This window comes from Chenopodium album, chromosome 9, assembly GCF_948465745.1.
Source record: "Chenopodium album chromosome 9, dcCheAlbu1.1, whole genome shotgun sequence".
Lineage (NCBI taxonomy): Eukaryota > Viridiplantae > Streptophyta > Magnoliopsida > Caryophyllales > Amaranthaceae > Chenopodium > Chenopodium album.
In genome coordinates, this window is record NC_137842.1 from 69,983,568 (window position 1) to 69,999,522 (window position 15,955).

Genomic DNA, 15,955 nt, shown 5'->3' on the forward strand with positions numbered 1-15,955 from the left:
CAAGGATAAACAAAGCTAATCTACGGTTTGTCGGTTTGAGATTTCGTAGAAAGATCCAACGGATGTGAAATTGGGAATTGGTAGCACTCGTGAAAAATGCCAATTTTTATGACGTACACTTTCACCTCATTGGCTTATACTTTTGTGATTCACCTTCTTAAATTTTATCACAGTAAAAAAATAAAAATTATCACAGAGAAAAAGATACGATAAATAAAAATATTTTTGTAGTTTACACTCAATATAAACCTATTATCTTTTAATTTTGGTGCAAAAAATATTTTGTTAGTGCAAAATTTATAATATATATATATATATATATATATAGGGGAGGGATCCGGTGAGAATAGGCCCATATGTGAGAATTTGTATTTATATGAGAACTGATCTTAAATTTAGAACATGTGAGTACAAATTTAGAACATAAGAGTAAAAATTTAGAACATGTGACTCAAATTAAAATTTTGAACATATGAGTAATAATTTAGAACATCAGTGTGAGTAATATGTTTAGAACATCTTATTTAAGAATTAGAACAAGTGACTAAATATTTAGCAAATTTGCTTTATGAAATTTTAAACATGAGTAAAATTTAGATCATCTGATTTAAGATTATGAACATGTGAATAAAAATTTAGAATAAATTGATATGGAATATAGAATATGTGAGTAAAAAATTTAGAATATACGAGTAAAAAATAGAACATACGCTTTAAAATCTGGAACATATAATTAAAAATCTTAGAACACACGTTTTAAAATTTAGAACATACAAGTTAAAATTTTGGAACAAGTTTTTTAAAATTTATAATATCAAACTTAACTAATTTATGGTTTAGAACATGTGAGTACTAAATTAGAACATTTGATTTAATTTAGAACACCTAAGGAAAAGTTTAGTACATCAGATTTAAAATTTAGAACATAAGAGTTATAATTTAGAACATAAAGAGTGTTCTCACATAAGAAAAATTCTCACATAAGATAAATTCTCACGAGAGCCTCCCCCTATATATATATATATATATATATATATATATATATATATATATATATATATATATATATATATATATATATATATATATTAGTCAAAAAAATAATATACTTCCTCTGTTAACTATTATTTACGACATCATATCATATCATATAACTAATATATAAAGCTAAGTCACAAGACAGCGACACTTGGCTCTTTAACTTTTCGCCAAGTGTCATGCCACATAGGCGACATATAAGATTTAGTATGATACCTCTAACGCTAGATAAGAGAATTTAAGATAGATTTTTTTAAGATAAAAAAGTTATTAAGAGTTTTATTTCTGATAAAAAAGTTATTTATAGTTTTATTTCTAATAGGACTTATAATTTTCCATATGAATAAGTAGATTGTAACTTTAAAAATATATCTTATAAATATGTTAAATTAAATATATATCATAAAATTTACAAAGTTGTACAAAACTATTTATGATACACTTTAATCAACCAAAACAAAACTTGGCATTTTGATTTTTCGCCAAGTGTCACGTCATGTAAACAACAAATATGAATTAGTGTGACACGCATAAGATAAATAATTATAACTTTTAAATACTTTTAACACAACTTTAACCCGTCTTTATAAGTTGCGAATTAATGTAAGGATTTTTAAAACATAAAGATATATATTGCGGAGGGAAATCGGGGCATCGCCAGGGGTACGTACTAGTAACTAATATATAAAGCTAAACTTTTAGCCAGGTCACGAGGCAGCGACTGTAGACACCAAATTTAAATCCTACCTTTTCAATTATCACTATTAATTATTTTTTATTACTATAATTATTGTTTTTTTGCAAATAATAATTATTATTTTGCTAATTATTTTTATAAACTTAATGACGTTTGTTTTATTACATAAAACGAAGGAAACGAGTAATAATAATGATTTTTATTCATAATTTCCAAAATACATGTTACAATTTGTACTTCTAAATTACTAAATTACAAAATATTGAAGTACAACTAACACTACATGCATTTCTACCCTACTCCACCGAAGTAATTTTCGGGTTTTTACTTATGGATTAACAAGTAAATTAATACAACCATTAGGAGGACCACTAGCCCCACACATGTACATGAAGTACACCCTTATCATCCTCATGTCTTCCTCAAAGGTGAAGACAGGCTGATGTTCTTGGTTTTCTTGAAACATGGTGTTTGAGTTTAATGGTGGTTTTTGTTTGATTTTTTCGGGTAAGAAGGAAGATGGAAGAAGATAAGAATTAAGTGGTGAGTGGAGATTTTGGATATGGGTAATTTCTTTTTATAGCAAAAAGTACGCATTTTAGACCGTATTTTTTTTTATACGTGTATGTATAATAATCGTATAGTTTTTTATACGTGTATGTATAATAATCGTATAGTATAAATTAAATATTTTTTTTTCTTTGTCTCGCCAGGGGAATGTGTCATTTTCCTTATAAACAAGAATCGTTTAACCCTTTAGAGTATAGTAAGTATATTAATTTGTTCACTTAGACTGTTATAGTGTTTTTTTCATTTTATCTAGTGATTTTTTTTTTTTTTTTTTTTTTTTTTTTTTTTTTTTTTGTGATTTGTGTACTACCCTATTATATAACCAATTTACCTAAGCCATAAAGTCTATTACTCTGAAGACTCATGTCCAACCAATATAGGGAAATGAAAAACATTCCCACACCTAAATGGGTACTATATGTTGTAGTGCTAAAGGGACCTCCTTTTATGTACGCTTGTTCTAATCTTTTTGTTCCGCAGTTAATACTTGATCCGATAAATACAAGTTCGGACCTAACCTGTCCATATTTATCTAGGTGTTGTATGGACGAGAGTAAACGAGGGATACATATATATAATTGTGTATATTCGTTATTTAGATGAATAGTTTTTTTCGGCGATAAATAGGATCGTGTTTTTTTTTTTTGCCTTTATGATATTTCATCCACAATCTGACATTCATGTAGATGCTTTCCGTTTTTTTTTTTTTACTTTTCTTTTTTTGTTTTTTTTTTCTTTTTGTTTTGTTCTTTATTTATTTTTTTTTCTTTTTTTTTTTTCCTTCTCTGATCTAGTTTGTGTATTCTTTCTTCAGTTTTGATAAGCAATTGTCAATAGTGAATTAACATTACCTTTTTTTTACTCCCCGCGGTTAATATTGTATCCAATAAATTTCAATTTGGACCAATTGCATCAATATTTATCTGACGTTAGTTGGGACAGCTAGATTTCAGACGTGTCATGTATTGCATTTCACTATTCAAACACTATTTGACACTATTCCAAATAGTAATTTCTGTTATGATAATTTACTTTGCCGACGTGAGTATGGCTTCCGTTTTATTTGTTGTTCTGTTGTTTTGATCTAGTTTTGTATCTTTTGTCTTTTTTTTTACGACTATGATAAATATAAATTTGTGTTTTAGAAGAGTAAAGTAAGATAAGAGTTCTTTTTTTTTTTTTTTTTTTTTTAAAGGTCATCCGGTCAAGGGAATATATTTTACTCTTGACCACCTTAAATTTATGTTGTATGGCTTAATATTGTATGATGTATTTTCACGTTGACCATGTCAATCTTATGATTTTATATGATCTACTTTTTTTAGTAAGGGTTATTATTTGAAATGCTCGTATGTATAAGGTTTTGTCGTATGTTCAGATGTTCTGGGGTAAATTTATATGTACTATCTAATAAGGGCCGGGGTTATTTCTCTTTTTACTTTTTTTACTAACTCTGAGATATTTTGTCCAACCCTATTAGTATTGTAACCTAATGTCTTTGTGTATCTTTTAGAGCTGACATCTCAGAGCTGACTTTTTATTATAAATGTTTTTTTTTAACACCTTGGTGAGTATAATATTGACTAATTAAATTTAGGCACTCTTTTATTGTATACCATGTGAGTATTATTTATTTATTTTTTATTTTTTTTGAGTTATGACACGACTTGGTCATATATATATATATATATATATATATATATATATATATATATATATATATATATATATATATATATATATATATATATATATATATATATATATATATATATATATATATATATATATATATATATATATATATATATATATATATATATATATATATATATATATATATATATATATATATATATATATATATATATATACACCATGGCATTTTAGAACCTTTTTTTATTATGTGAATATTAGAGTTGATTTTATTACGGTTTTCTTTATTTTATCAGTTTAAGCGTTGCAAAACAGATTAGCAAGTTTGTTACATATAAAACAAGAGAATTTAATATCAAGATTCTCATTATTACCAAAATCTTGATATTTACCAAAGTAATCCTTGAATTTTAACTTATTTACTTTCTTTTATTTACAAATTAACCCCTTTATTTTCCTATAAATACCCCCCTAATTCTCAAGTTTTAAACACATCAAAAAATTCTTACAACTTCTCTATCTAAAAATTCTCCTCTAATCTTTGTTTTAGTTAAAATCTCTCTAATTTAGCTTTAATTTTTAAGTTATTAGCTTATTAAAAAAAAATCTTATAATTAAGTTGTTATTTTTATTTTTATAGTGTTATTATCTTTAATTCCTATAAAAAAAAAACACAAAAATATCTCAAGTTTAAGTATTATTGTTATTATTATCTTTGTTAAAAATATTAGTTTAATTGCTCAAGTATCCTAGTCTATATAAAAAAAATTTAAAAAAATTTCTTTCTTAAGATTTAGTTTTATTTTTAAAGATTATTTTCTATAATTAAAAAATAAAAATAAAAAGTTCTTTAGCTTTATTTTGCATTAATTTCTTTTAATATCTCAAAATTCCAAAAAAAAAAAAATCACTTAGTCTCTTTATTACACTTTAACTAAGGAGTAATCATCTTTTCATTCTTGATAAGTAAGAAGGGTTATCCAAAAAATTGCTACATCTAGTTCAAGGTATTATCTTTATTCCTTCCTTAATTTCCTTAATTATTATTATTATTATGCTAACTAATGTGTTTGTTTTCATGTGGTGTTACCAATAGGGGTAATGACGATATTAGGTGCTTTATTAGCCCTAAATCTTTCATTACTCCACATTAGAAAGCCGAGCCTATTGGTGAGGTGATAGGTTACAAAAGAGAGGGGTAATTGCATTTTGCATTGCACCTCTTTCTAATGCATTTTAAATATGAAAGGTCAATACATTCATGTGTCTGCCTAAAGCATATTTTTTAGAATTATTTATTTCTTAAAGTGAGCTTAAGGACCTAATGAATTAAGAGTTTATGTAGAGGATGTTCAAGAGTAAGGAATTACTTACCACGTCCCAAATATGGCCTATTAAAGAACCTTTACGACCAGAATCAGTTCCATTTCTTTAGCTCAAGTGATAGAAGTTTTCAAGAGCTTTCCAACCATATCTCACAATAATTTTTTTGATTTTTCTATGATTTTTAATGATTTTTTTAGTTCAAGCTATCAAAAAGATGAAATATGCACGTTTTTCTCTTAATTGCTTTTTTTAAAATTTTTATTATTTTTTCTTAAGAACCTAATGATGGTATGAAACCTATATTACACTATATTATATATATATATACTTCTTAACTTATGAAGTTTTAATGAAAATATTTTTAATCTTATTTTAAAAACGATTTTAGAAATAAGAGTTTTAACAAGCCTTAATTCTAAGTGTTATTTTAAGAAACTTTAATCTTATTTTAAAGATGACTTCAGAAATAAGAGTCTTTAATTCTAAATGTTGTTGTTTTTAAAATCTTTAATCTTAATTTTTAAGATACCTTTTGAAATAAATGATGTCTTAAGGACTTTAATTTTCTTTTAAGACTTTAGAAATAAAAGTTTTAACAAGCATTATTTGCTTTTATAATTTTGTGAACCTTCTTAATTCAAACCCTTTTGTGAACAAGAATGAATCATAACTTTGATTGTTTGTTTTTTAGGTAATAATAGTTAATATGAGGTTATGGCCTCATTTCCAAACATGAGGTTAAGATTAATTATTTAGTCATATAAGGTTGTAACAATTATCCATCTCCATGAAAGTAAGCTTACATCCCATTATAATTACCCGATGGATTAATTGACAATCAGGTATGATTAAATAGTTTATTGTTCCCTTTTATTTGGAAGTAAGGCCTTGACAGGTGTCGTGTTTTACTTGGCCAATTCCATTAAGCCTAATGACAGGGTAAAGTCGTATCCCCTAATAAAAAATAATTACCTAAATCACTAACTACAGTAGATAGGGAAGTAGCTAGGGTCGATCTCCACAGGGAAACATGTCTTTTTAATTCTAATTAATTATTATAATCTAAATTATTTAAGTAACCAATATTTATAATTAAGTAAGAAACTAAACTACTAAGGTTGAGAATAGGAAGAAAACAATATATGAAAGGATCTAGGGCATAGGTTCACCAATAAATAATACTCCAGGGTAAAACATAGTAACCAATCATTGACATTGCATAAATAACATGATTAACAGGCTCTCGCAATTTATTAATCAACATAGATCTAACAGGCTCTCGCAATTTACTAGATCTAAGTTCTTATTGAAAATAGCCTTTAATATCAAATTAACATCTGCTCGATTCATCAATTTAATATTGCTATACTTTTACAAGCCGCAATTGTAAAACATTAAAACAATCCAATAAGAAATTATCATGCAATACCAATAATCAATAATAGTCAATCATCAATTAACCATATTGTAAAGGACTCTCGCTACGTATTACAATCACACAATTAATTTACCGGTATTAAATCTCATCTCTCGAATCTTGACTTAACCATTTATAAATTAACTTGCCTATTGAAACTAGACCTAAACATTAATTCTCATCTCTCGATTCTTGAATCAATATTGTCAAACTCATGCATAAAAGATAGGCCTAATCTAGTCACAGAGCATTAAATCAACCAATAGGAAATTAATCTAGCATTGATAATCAACAACAATAATTTACCCCTTCATATTAATTATTAGATCCCCATAAACCCTAGAAATTAAACTACTCACACATATTAAAAACTAAACTAATCAAGGTAATAAAATAAATCATAATGAAAGGAATAAAATAAATAACTAAGATTAAGGGAAAAGAAATCGTTACCAAAATAAATCTGGAATTAATGAAAGAATTAAGAACAAAGGTTTAGAGAGAGATTAAGAGAGAGAAAACTAAGTAGAGAGAGAAAGTCTAAGAAAGAAGGTCAGTGAAATTAATCGTCCTAAAAACGTACTTAAACAAAACTAAAACAACTCCTAATTAGAAACTAATTGCTCGACAAAAGAGCCTTTCCAGAAACACGCGTCCGATCGGGCTAGAGGCCGCCCGATCGGGCGCGCCTTTTTTCTCGCACTGCTCTTCTCACAGCCGCGCCCGATCGAGCTAGCAGCTCACCCGATCGGGCGCGCCTTTGGCCACGCACCAGCACACATCTTGCGCGCCTTGCCCGATCGAGCTAATCTGCCCGATCAGGCCCTTGCTTCACCTCGAGGTTCGGAGCTTCGATTGGGCTTATTTCTTCGGCCCAATCCGGATATCCACTTAGGGTCTTGATCACTCGGTCCATATACCTCGGTATCCCGATTACTGAGCCCTTAATCACCGGCTCTCACCGGTCTTGGGCTTCAAAAGTGGTCGTGTCCTTCTAGCTTCCGTAGTCGATCCAATAAAGCCCGGGAAAATGCTCCAAGAGTGCAATTTCCTGTAAAATACAACTAAAACTACGAAAACACTATAACACACAAAATTAGTAATAAAAGTGGCCCGAAAGAGCCAAAAACACTACTAATAACGACCATGGGACGGGGGTAAAACACTATATAAAATGGACATATCACCTAAACACATAACCCTTAAAACTTTACAAAAATTATCCTTGAGAGAATTTAAACCCAAAGTGAGATTATATAGTGAACCCTTACAGTTTTGCTCCAAAAAATACCTTGACCCACTAAAAAGTCGTCAATTGGGACGCATTTGTTGAATTGTCTTATTCAAAAGACAATTTTGGTGATCACTAATCGGGGTGATTTTCCTCAACCAAGGTGGTTCATTTTACTTTTATGAGTGAATCCATCAAAGATCACTAAAATCCCACTTACAAAAATGATATTTATGTCAACAACCCAAATTAAAAACCCAATGGAATTGGTTATTTAAAACATGGCATCTGTCCGAACTACGAAGGTTTTGATCCGTGAGTGAATTCAAAATCTCACTATGATCGGTACGTAGTGCAACGTTGGTGCTCAAACCTACCTTGTATTAATTAATTTTTTTTATGTGGTTAATATGTCTTAAAACTTGATTTTTGACAACGCAATGGTAAGAGTCCGTTCCATAGAACGGAAGGGAAGACGAGTTCCAGACGTTCGATTCTCTTAACCTAAACCCCGAACCCTGTGCCTTATTTCCTATTATGGAGTTAGCAGTTGATTTTTATTAAGTTTTAATTTCTTAAAATTGACTGTTCTAAAATCCGTCCTTATTCGGATAAAAATAAGGTGGCGACTCTAAATGTTGTTTATAAGTCTTATCAGACACTTAAGTGGAACCTTTTATAGACTAATTTTTGTCCACTAAAAACCAGGTACCACAGCGACACTTGGCATTCTAACGTTGGATAGGTTCAAATAGACTTCATAAGATAAAAAAGTTAGTTTATAATTCTATTTTGAATCAAATTTTGATAGAATTTTAGGATAAAATTGTTAGTTTAGAGTTTTATTTTTGATAAAATAAAATTTGAGTGTCTCGCCACGTTGGATAGATTGAAATAGACTTCATAAACCACCCGGGCATCGCACGAGGCACAAAACTAGCAACTAATACATAAAGCTAAACTTTTAGCCAGGTCACGAAATAGTGACACATGTCATTTCAACTATTCGCCAAGTGTCGCGCCACCTTTGGTAGATTTAAATAAACTTTATATGATAAAAAATCGTCAAGTGTCGCGCCACCTTGGATAAATTTCAAAGATAAAAAAAATAGGATAGAATTTTAGAATAAGATTATTAGTTTACAGTTATTTCTTCGATTAAATACCAAATAATAAATTTATAATTAGGCCACAAGACAACATCATTTAGCGCTTTAATTTTTCGCCAAGTATCGTACCACGTTGGATAAATATAGATTGACTTTGTAGCAAAAAAAAGTTAATTTAGAATTTTATTTTCAATCAAATTGAATTATAATAGTATAATTTTATCTTAAAAGTCCATAAACTACCCGGGCATCGCCGGGGCACAAAACTAGTATAGTATATATAAATGGATGCTAACTATTATGTACAACAAATGTTTTCTTTCTTTTTTAGGTTATCATTTCTCTCTATCTCTCTCCTTATCACATGCACCCAACTTTTTCTCTCTCCATTTTACACTCACAAACAACTTTTGCCTAGGAGTCCGCAAACACCCCCTTTGTTACAAATAATAGTTAACGGAGGAAGTAAATAAAAATTTAGGTTAGGATGGTAGGTTCTTTGTTTTGTTTTTAATGTACTACTTCCTTCGTTTCTTTTTAGTTGACACATTTCTTTAGTCACGTTTGTCAATGCACTTATTTAATCATTAATATCTTAAATTAGCGATAAAACAAAAATTATGAAAAGTTGATATTTTAAAAGTATATAACGTGACGAAACTAACAAGATCTCACATGACTATATCTTTCATCACGTATAAAGCACAAAACACGGTCAAAAGAAGGTGTGTGAATAGTATTAAAGTCAAAACGTGTCAACTAAATAAAACTGGAGGTAGTATTAATTAAAAATGCTACATTTTTCTCTCTATAACCTACGGACCTACCTACCTACCTACTCATTTTATCCTTCATCTAATTATAGTGAATGACACATGCTTTTGTCATACATTCTATTTAAAAAAGTTGTATCATATTATTAAGAGTAGTAGTTAACTAGTTAACATATGATAGACCTATGTAAGCTTAAATTAATTGATCATGAATTTCTTTTATATATATATATATATATATATATATCATGTGAGAACTAAGGTGAATAATAGGAACTAAGAACCAATCTCAGTCATTGATCACACTCAATCTGATGGCTCACGTTTCACCCGCATTCATTAATGACATTTTTGTAATCTTGCGGTTTTTGTAACTTTTTTCCAGTTTCTTTAACTTTTAAGGCAATTTCATTTACATTATGACTGATTTCATTTATTAACTTTTTATTTACTTTTTAGAAATAAAACTGGAAAATACTTTGCAAAGTTGAAATATTACGAAAATGCCATTAATGACACGGGAAGCATGTGAGCCATCCAATTAATATGATTTAAGGGCCTAGATTAGTTCCTAGTTCTTATTATAGCCTTGGTTTATATATATATATATATATATATATATATATATATATATATATATATATATATATATATATATATATATATATATATATATATATATATATAATTGTAGAAGGATTGAAAAGGAAAAAAAAAAAAAAAAAATACTTTGACCCAATTGTAGACACCCATTTGTGTCTCCCCAAAAACCAAACCCAGTGATGAGTACCTTTCACGTTGAATCATAATCGAATGAAACGAAAGTGTGGAAAGGTCTAGTGTTGCGGAAAGTTTTATTTCTTTTCTTTTCTCTTCTCCCTGTTTTTGAAAACTTTATTTTTAAGAAAATAGCCAATACAGTTTGGTTGGTCCATAATATGGGTCCAATAGTGGTGTAGTTGGATGGGGCTTGCAAAGACCTTTCCAACGATATATTATAAGCCCAATTCCGATGAATATTGAGGAATTTATGGCCAATTTACTAAACAGGGCCCGGTTTGAGTTTTAAGTACGGCCCAATGATCTAGGGGAGGGCCTAATATGATTTATCATTCCTAATGTAATTAGGAATGGTTTTGGTCTTCTAGAACATTCTAGAAGGTTTTATTATTTTTAATTCAATTAGGATTCTTCAGAGTTTTAATTAGATCAAATAGCATTTTCGACCGAAATTATATTATTTTATCTTCTAGTACGGTAAAATTATCAGATTTTCGAAAACGCGTTAAAATCCGGTTTGGCGTCCAACCCCAGGCCTTGGCGCCTGGAATCAAGATTAGCGCCAGACGCCAGAATTGGCGCCTGGCGCTAGCCACAGTTCCTGGCGCCAATGAGCCAGGTCTGGCGCCAAGGTGGATTTGTGGTCTTCATACTCTGTTTTGATAAATTATCTTTTTTGGATGATTTTCTCTATAAATATCGTATCAAAAACTCCGTTTTGATTCACGAATTCTCCTTATTCTTAAGTCTTCATCAAATATCTTCATCATCTACATCTATCATTCACCACTTCTCTCTATTCTTAAGTTTTCATCAACTCTCAATCATTCATCAAATTCTTTGAATTCATTCATCTCTTCATTCATTCTTTCTTTTCTAAACTTTGGTTTTCATACAAAATTCCGCATTCATTAGATCTAGAAACACCTAGCCATATTCGAAGTTGCCTTCGCCCTAGACGTGAAAGGTTTTAATTTCTGAGGGTTTGGTCCCAAATCTCTCTTTCAATTATTTAATTTAATTGCTTTGATTATTATTTTTCCTTGAAGTTACTAATGTGTGTATTTTGTTATTCAAAAAGAGGTACGAGGCATCCAAGTAAGTACTTTAATTGATTAATTTATTTATGATGTAGAAATCATGTTTATATTGTTGTTATGATGTTCCTAGTATCATGTCTAGGTTAATTTTAATATTAAATATGATTGTTATGATGCCTTTTATTCTCTTCCTAATATTAATTCATGTTAGTATCATGTTAGGGCTAAAGATTTGATTTTTATTGCTTAGTGACATGCTAGGGTTTGTTATTAATCTTGTTAGTATCATGCCTAGGATCTTGCTATGCTTTAACATGATTATGATCATGATGATGATTATGATATGATTATTATTATTAATGATGTTTATTATTTATTATGTTGCTTGATATATATTATATATTGTTATTGCTTGATCACCTTTATTGTATGTTAAAGGGAATTCGTATTTGCAATCACGCTTAATAAGATAATTAATAATCTTGTTAGGTTAATTGTGATTATAATTCAAGTGATCGCCAATAATAGATTTATTTGTGCATTAAGTTCAACCAACATAGATTAAACAGGTTTAGGGTTAATCCTATTGATTGTATGTTAGTCAGAAAGCGCACATGAATACGAGCAGAATAAAGTAGAGGCCTATTATTAGGGCAGGTTCAATCTCTTTTAGGTTGGATTTGTACCATCATCCCCGAATCCTATTTTGGTTCATGACCTTATGGAGTTGACGATCTCTTGGATCGTTAGTGGGCGTAACCTTCACCTCGTGAACGGTTTACAAGTTCCTTAAAAACTTGTTGGCGACTCTTTTGCTCTATCTTCTTCCCTTTTGGACGCCACCGTACTTTAGTGTATGATCACAGTGGGGTTCAAGCTAGTGGAATTTTAAAGGCTTGAAATTATTCCCTACACCAATTAAACACATGTTGATTGTTTGTAAGTGAAACAATTATTAGGTAAGATGATTAGAATTAGAGGTCACCATGTGTTATTTTGTGATGGATTCATGATTTGCAACACATTGCCTAAAATTTGAAACCCACTATATGAAATTGATAGCAAAAAAAGTAAGACTTAAAATCTCGATTTACGTTTAGACTCATCATTCAATTTTTACATCAAGGTAATAAGGAGAAATCAGAAACCCAATCAACTAGATAGCTACTATAGATTTTCCTTTATATTTATCGTCTCATACAATGATTTTTTATCATTATTATCATATTATTTGTATGGGGTGGTAATGCACTAGTTGTGATTGTTGTAATTCTATATTGACTTAATACTTCATCAAAATTAGTAAAGTTGTACTTGTAAACATTCAATTCTATCTTATCTTTCTAACAAAACAAGTCGGCTAATTAAGCATTTCAGATAACCAATTTGGTTTTATGCCTGGGAGATCTACTATGGAGGCAATCCATTTGATAAGACAAATGATGGAGTTTTATAGGGTAAAGAAGAAAGATCTTCATATGGTCTTTATTGATTTAGAGAAGGCATATGACAAGGTGCCAAGAGAGATACTTTGGTGGGCAATGTTGAAGAAAGGTATCCCACGAAGGTATGTAGACCTAGTTAAGGATATGTATCGGGATGTGTCAACAAATGTGAGGACATGCGGAGGGTTGACAAAAGATTTCCCTATTACAATCGGATTGCATCAAGGGTCTGCATTAAGCCCTTTTCTTTTTGCAACGGTTCTAGATGAATTAACTAGACCAATTCAAGATGAGGTTCCATGGTGTATGCTGTTCGCAGATGATATCGTTTTGGTGGATGAGACTAAGGATGGGGTTAATGTCAAGTTGGAGCAATGGAGGCAAAGGTTGGAATCTAGAGGGTTTAAGCTAAGTCGGAGTAAGACTGAATATTTGGTATGTCGTTTTGGCACTCAGAGGGGGACAAGCAATGAAGTGGTGAGTTTGGATGGAAAGGATTTGACCATGAGTGAATGTTTTAAGTACCTAGGGTCGATCATCCAGAAGAATGGTGACATTGATCAAGACGTGACCCACAGGATTAAGTCAGGGTGGCTTAAATGGAGAGCGGCCACGGGAGTGTTATGCGACCGCAGCATTCCCTTAAAGTTGAAGGGAAAATTCTACAGGACTGCCATAAGACCAGTGTTGCTCTATGGTACAGAATGTTGGGCTTCTAAGAAAGAGCATATTAAAAAGATGGAGGTTACGGAAATGCGCATGTTAAGGTGGATGTGTGGAAACACTTTAAGAGATAGAATCAGAAATGAGGTTATTCGCAAGAAAGTAGGTGTGGCGGGCATTGTAGATAAATTAAGGGAAAATCGTCTGCGTTGGTTTGGACATGTAAGACGGAGACCCGAGGGTGCACCGGTGCGAAGAGTGGAAGAGTGGGACCATGGAGGGATTAAACGAGGAAGAGGGAGACCAAAGATGACTTGGTTGGAAGGAGTGAGGAAGGATATGAAGTGCATGGATTTACGTGAGGATGAAGTTTTGGATCGTAAGGGATGGAGGAGAAAGATTTATGTTGATGACTACACGGAATAATCAAATTTGGTTCATGTTAGCCGACCCCACTTTTGGGATTAAGGCTTTGATTGATTGATTGATTGATTGATGCTTGTTGATGACTTAATGTTGATATAAGTGAAAATAGATGCTTTTGGAGACATAAGAAAAGATTATATTTTCTTGATATACATCATAATGAGGTAACATAGCTGTTTTATATGGTCTCTCACGTGCACATTTGTGATAGTAATATCAATATATGTGAGTTATGTAGGGTAAGAAACAAAGTTACATGGACCACAATTTAGAGGTCACTAGCTAGAAATAATTCAAACAAAGTCTTGAAGAGAAATTATTTCCTTGCGTTGGCTAGCTTTTGCTTGTTTCTTGCGCTTGGCAACTAATTAATTTGATATTGGTTTCTCCTATGGACCTCCCTAACCCACTTGGGAAGCTTTGTACATGCCATGTGACCTAGAAATTGAAGAATGAATGATTAATGAGCCTTTATTAGTAAACATCTTTTTTTCATGATTAACTTGGAAGCATGAGATTTATATACTTTATTAGAAGTATATTCCATTCTTCTATCTAAATCTTGTGGGGGTGGTGAACTGGTGTAGTGGTGTGTGGTGAAGATATACTTCCTCCATTTTTTTTATTTTTTTTTTTTTTTTTTTTGCATCACTTTTTAAAACGGAAGTTTTAAAGTAGTTGCATCGTTATCCTTTTAAGTTTATATATTTCTCTCCTTTAAAGTCTATCTATCTTGTCTCTTAAAATTGTTTAAGAGTCCACAATTTGCAAAGTGATGCAACTAAAAACAGAGGAAGTACATTGGTTACAAGAATGAATGTATATATTACCGTAAAAAAAAAATGAATGAATGTATATTGATATGATAATTTGAGATTAATAAAGAAATCCATTAAAAAAAAAATTTAATAAGGCTATTCACTGACAGGGTAAAGTCGTATCCCCTAATAAAAAATAATTACCTAAATCTCTAACTAAAGTAGATAGGGAAGTAGGGTCGAACTCCACAGGGAAACAAGTCTTTTTAATTCTAATTAATTATTATAATCTAAATTATCTAAGTAACCAATAATTTTAGGTATGAATTCTATACTACGAAGAATAAGTTTAGGGAGAAAAGAAACAATAATAAGGAAGCCTAGGGTCACAGGTTCACCAATAATTAATATTCCGGGATAAAACATAATAATTAATAATTAACATTGCACAAATAACATGATTAACAGGCTCTCGCAATTTATTAATCAACATAGATCTAACAGGCTCTCGCAATTTACTAGATCTAAGTTCCTATTAAAAACAGCCTTTAATATTAAATTAACATCTGCTCGATTCATCAATTCAATATTGCTAAACATTCACAATCAAATTACATCTGCTCGATTCATAATCTAATTGCAAAGAATTAAAACAATTCAATAAGAAATTATCATGCAATATCAATAATCAATAATAACAAATTATCCCTTCATATTAATTATGGATCCCCATAAACCCTAGAATTAAACTACTCAGACATAATTGAATATAAAATAAACAAAGCAATTGAAGGAGACATGATGAAAGAAAGAAAATAAATAACTAACTGAGATTAAACCAAGAGTTGTAGAGATAGAAACAAGAGAGAAAATAATACTAAGAATTTAAGTAAGGGAGAGAGAGAAAAGTTAGAGAGAGAAAAAAAGAAAAGAAAAATTAAAACTAAAAACTAAAACTAAAAGAAAATAAAAACTACATAATCTACCTCCTCCAAACTTACGTACTACCTCCTTATAAATAAGAAA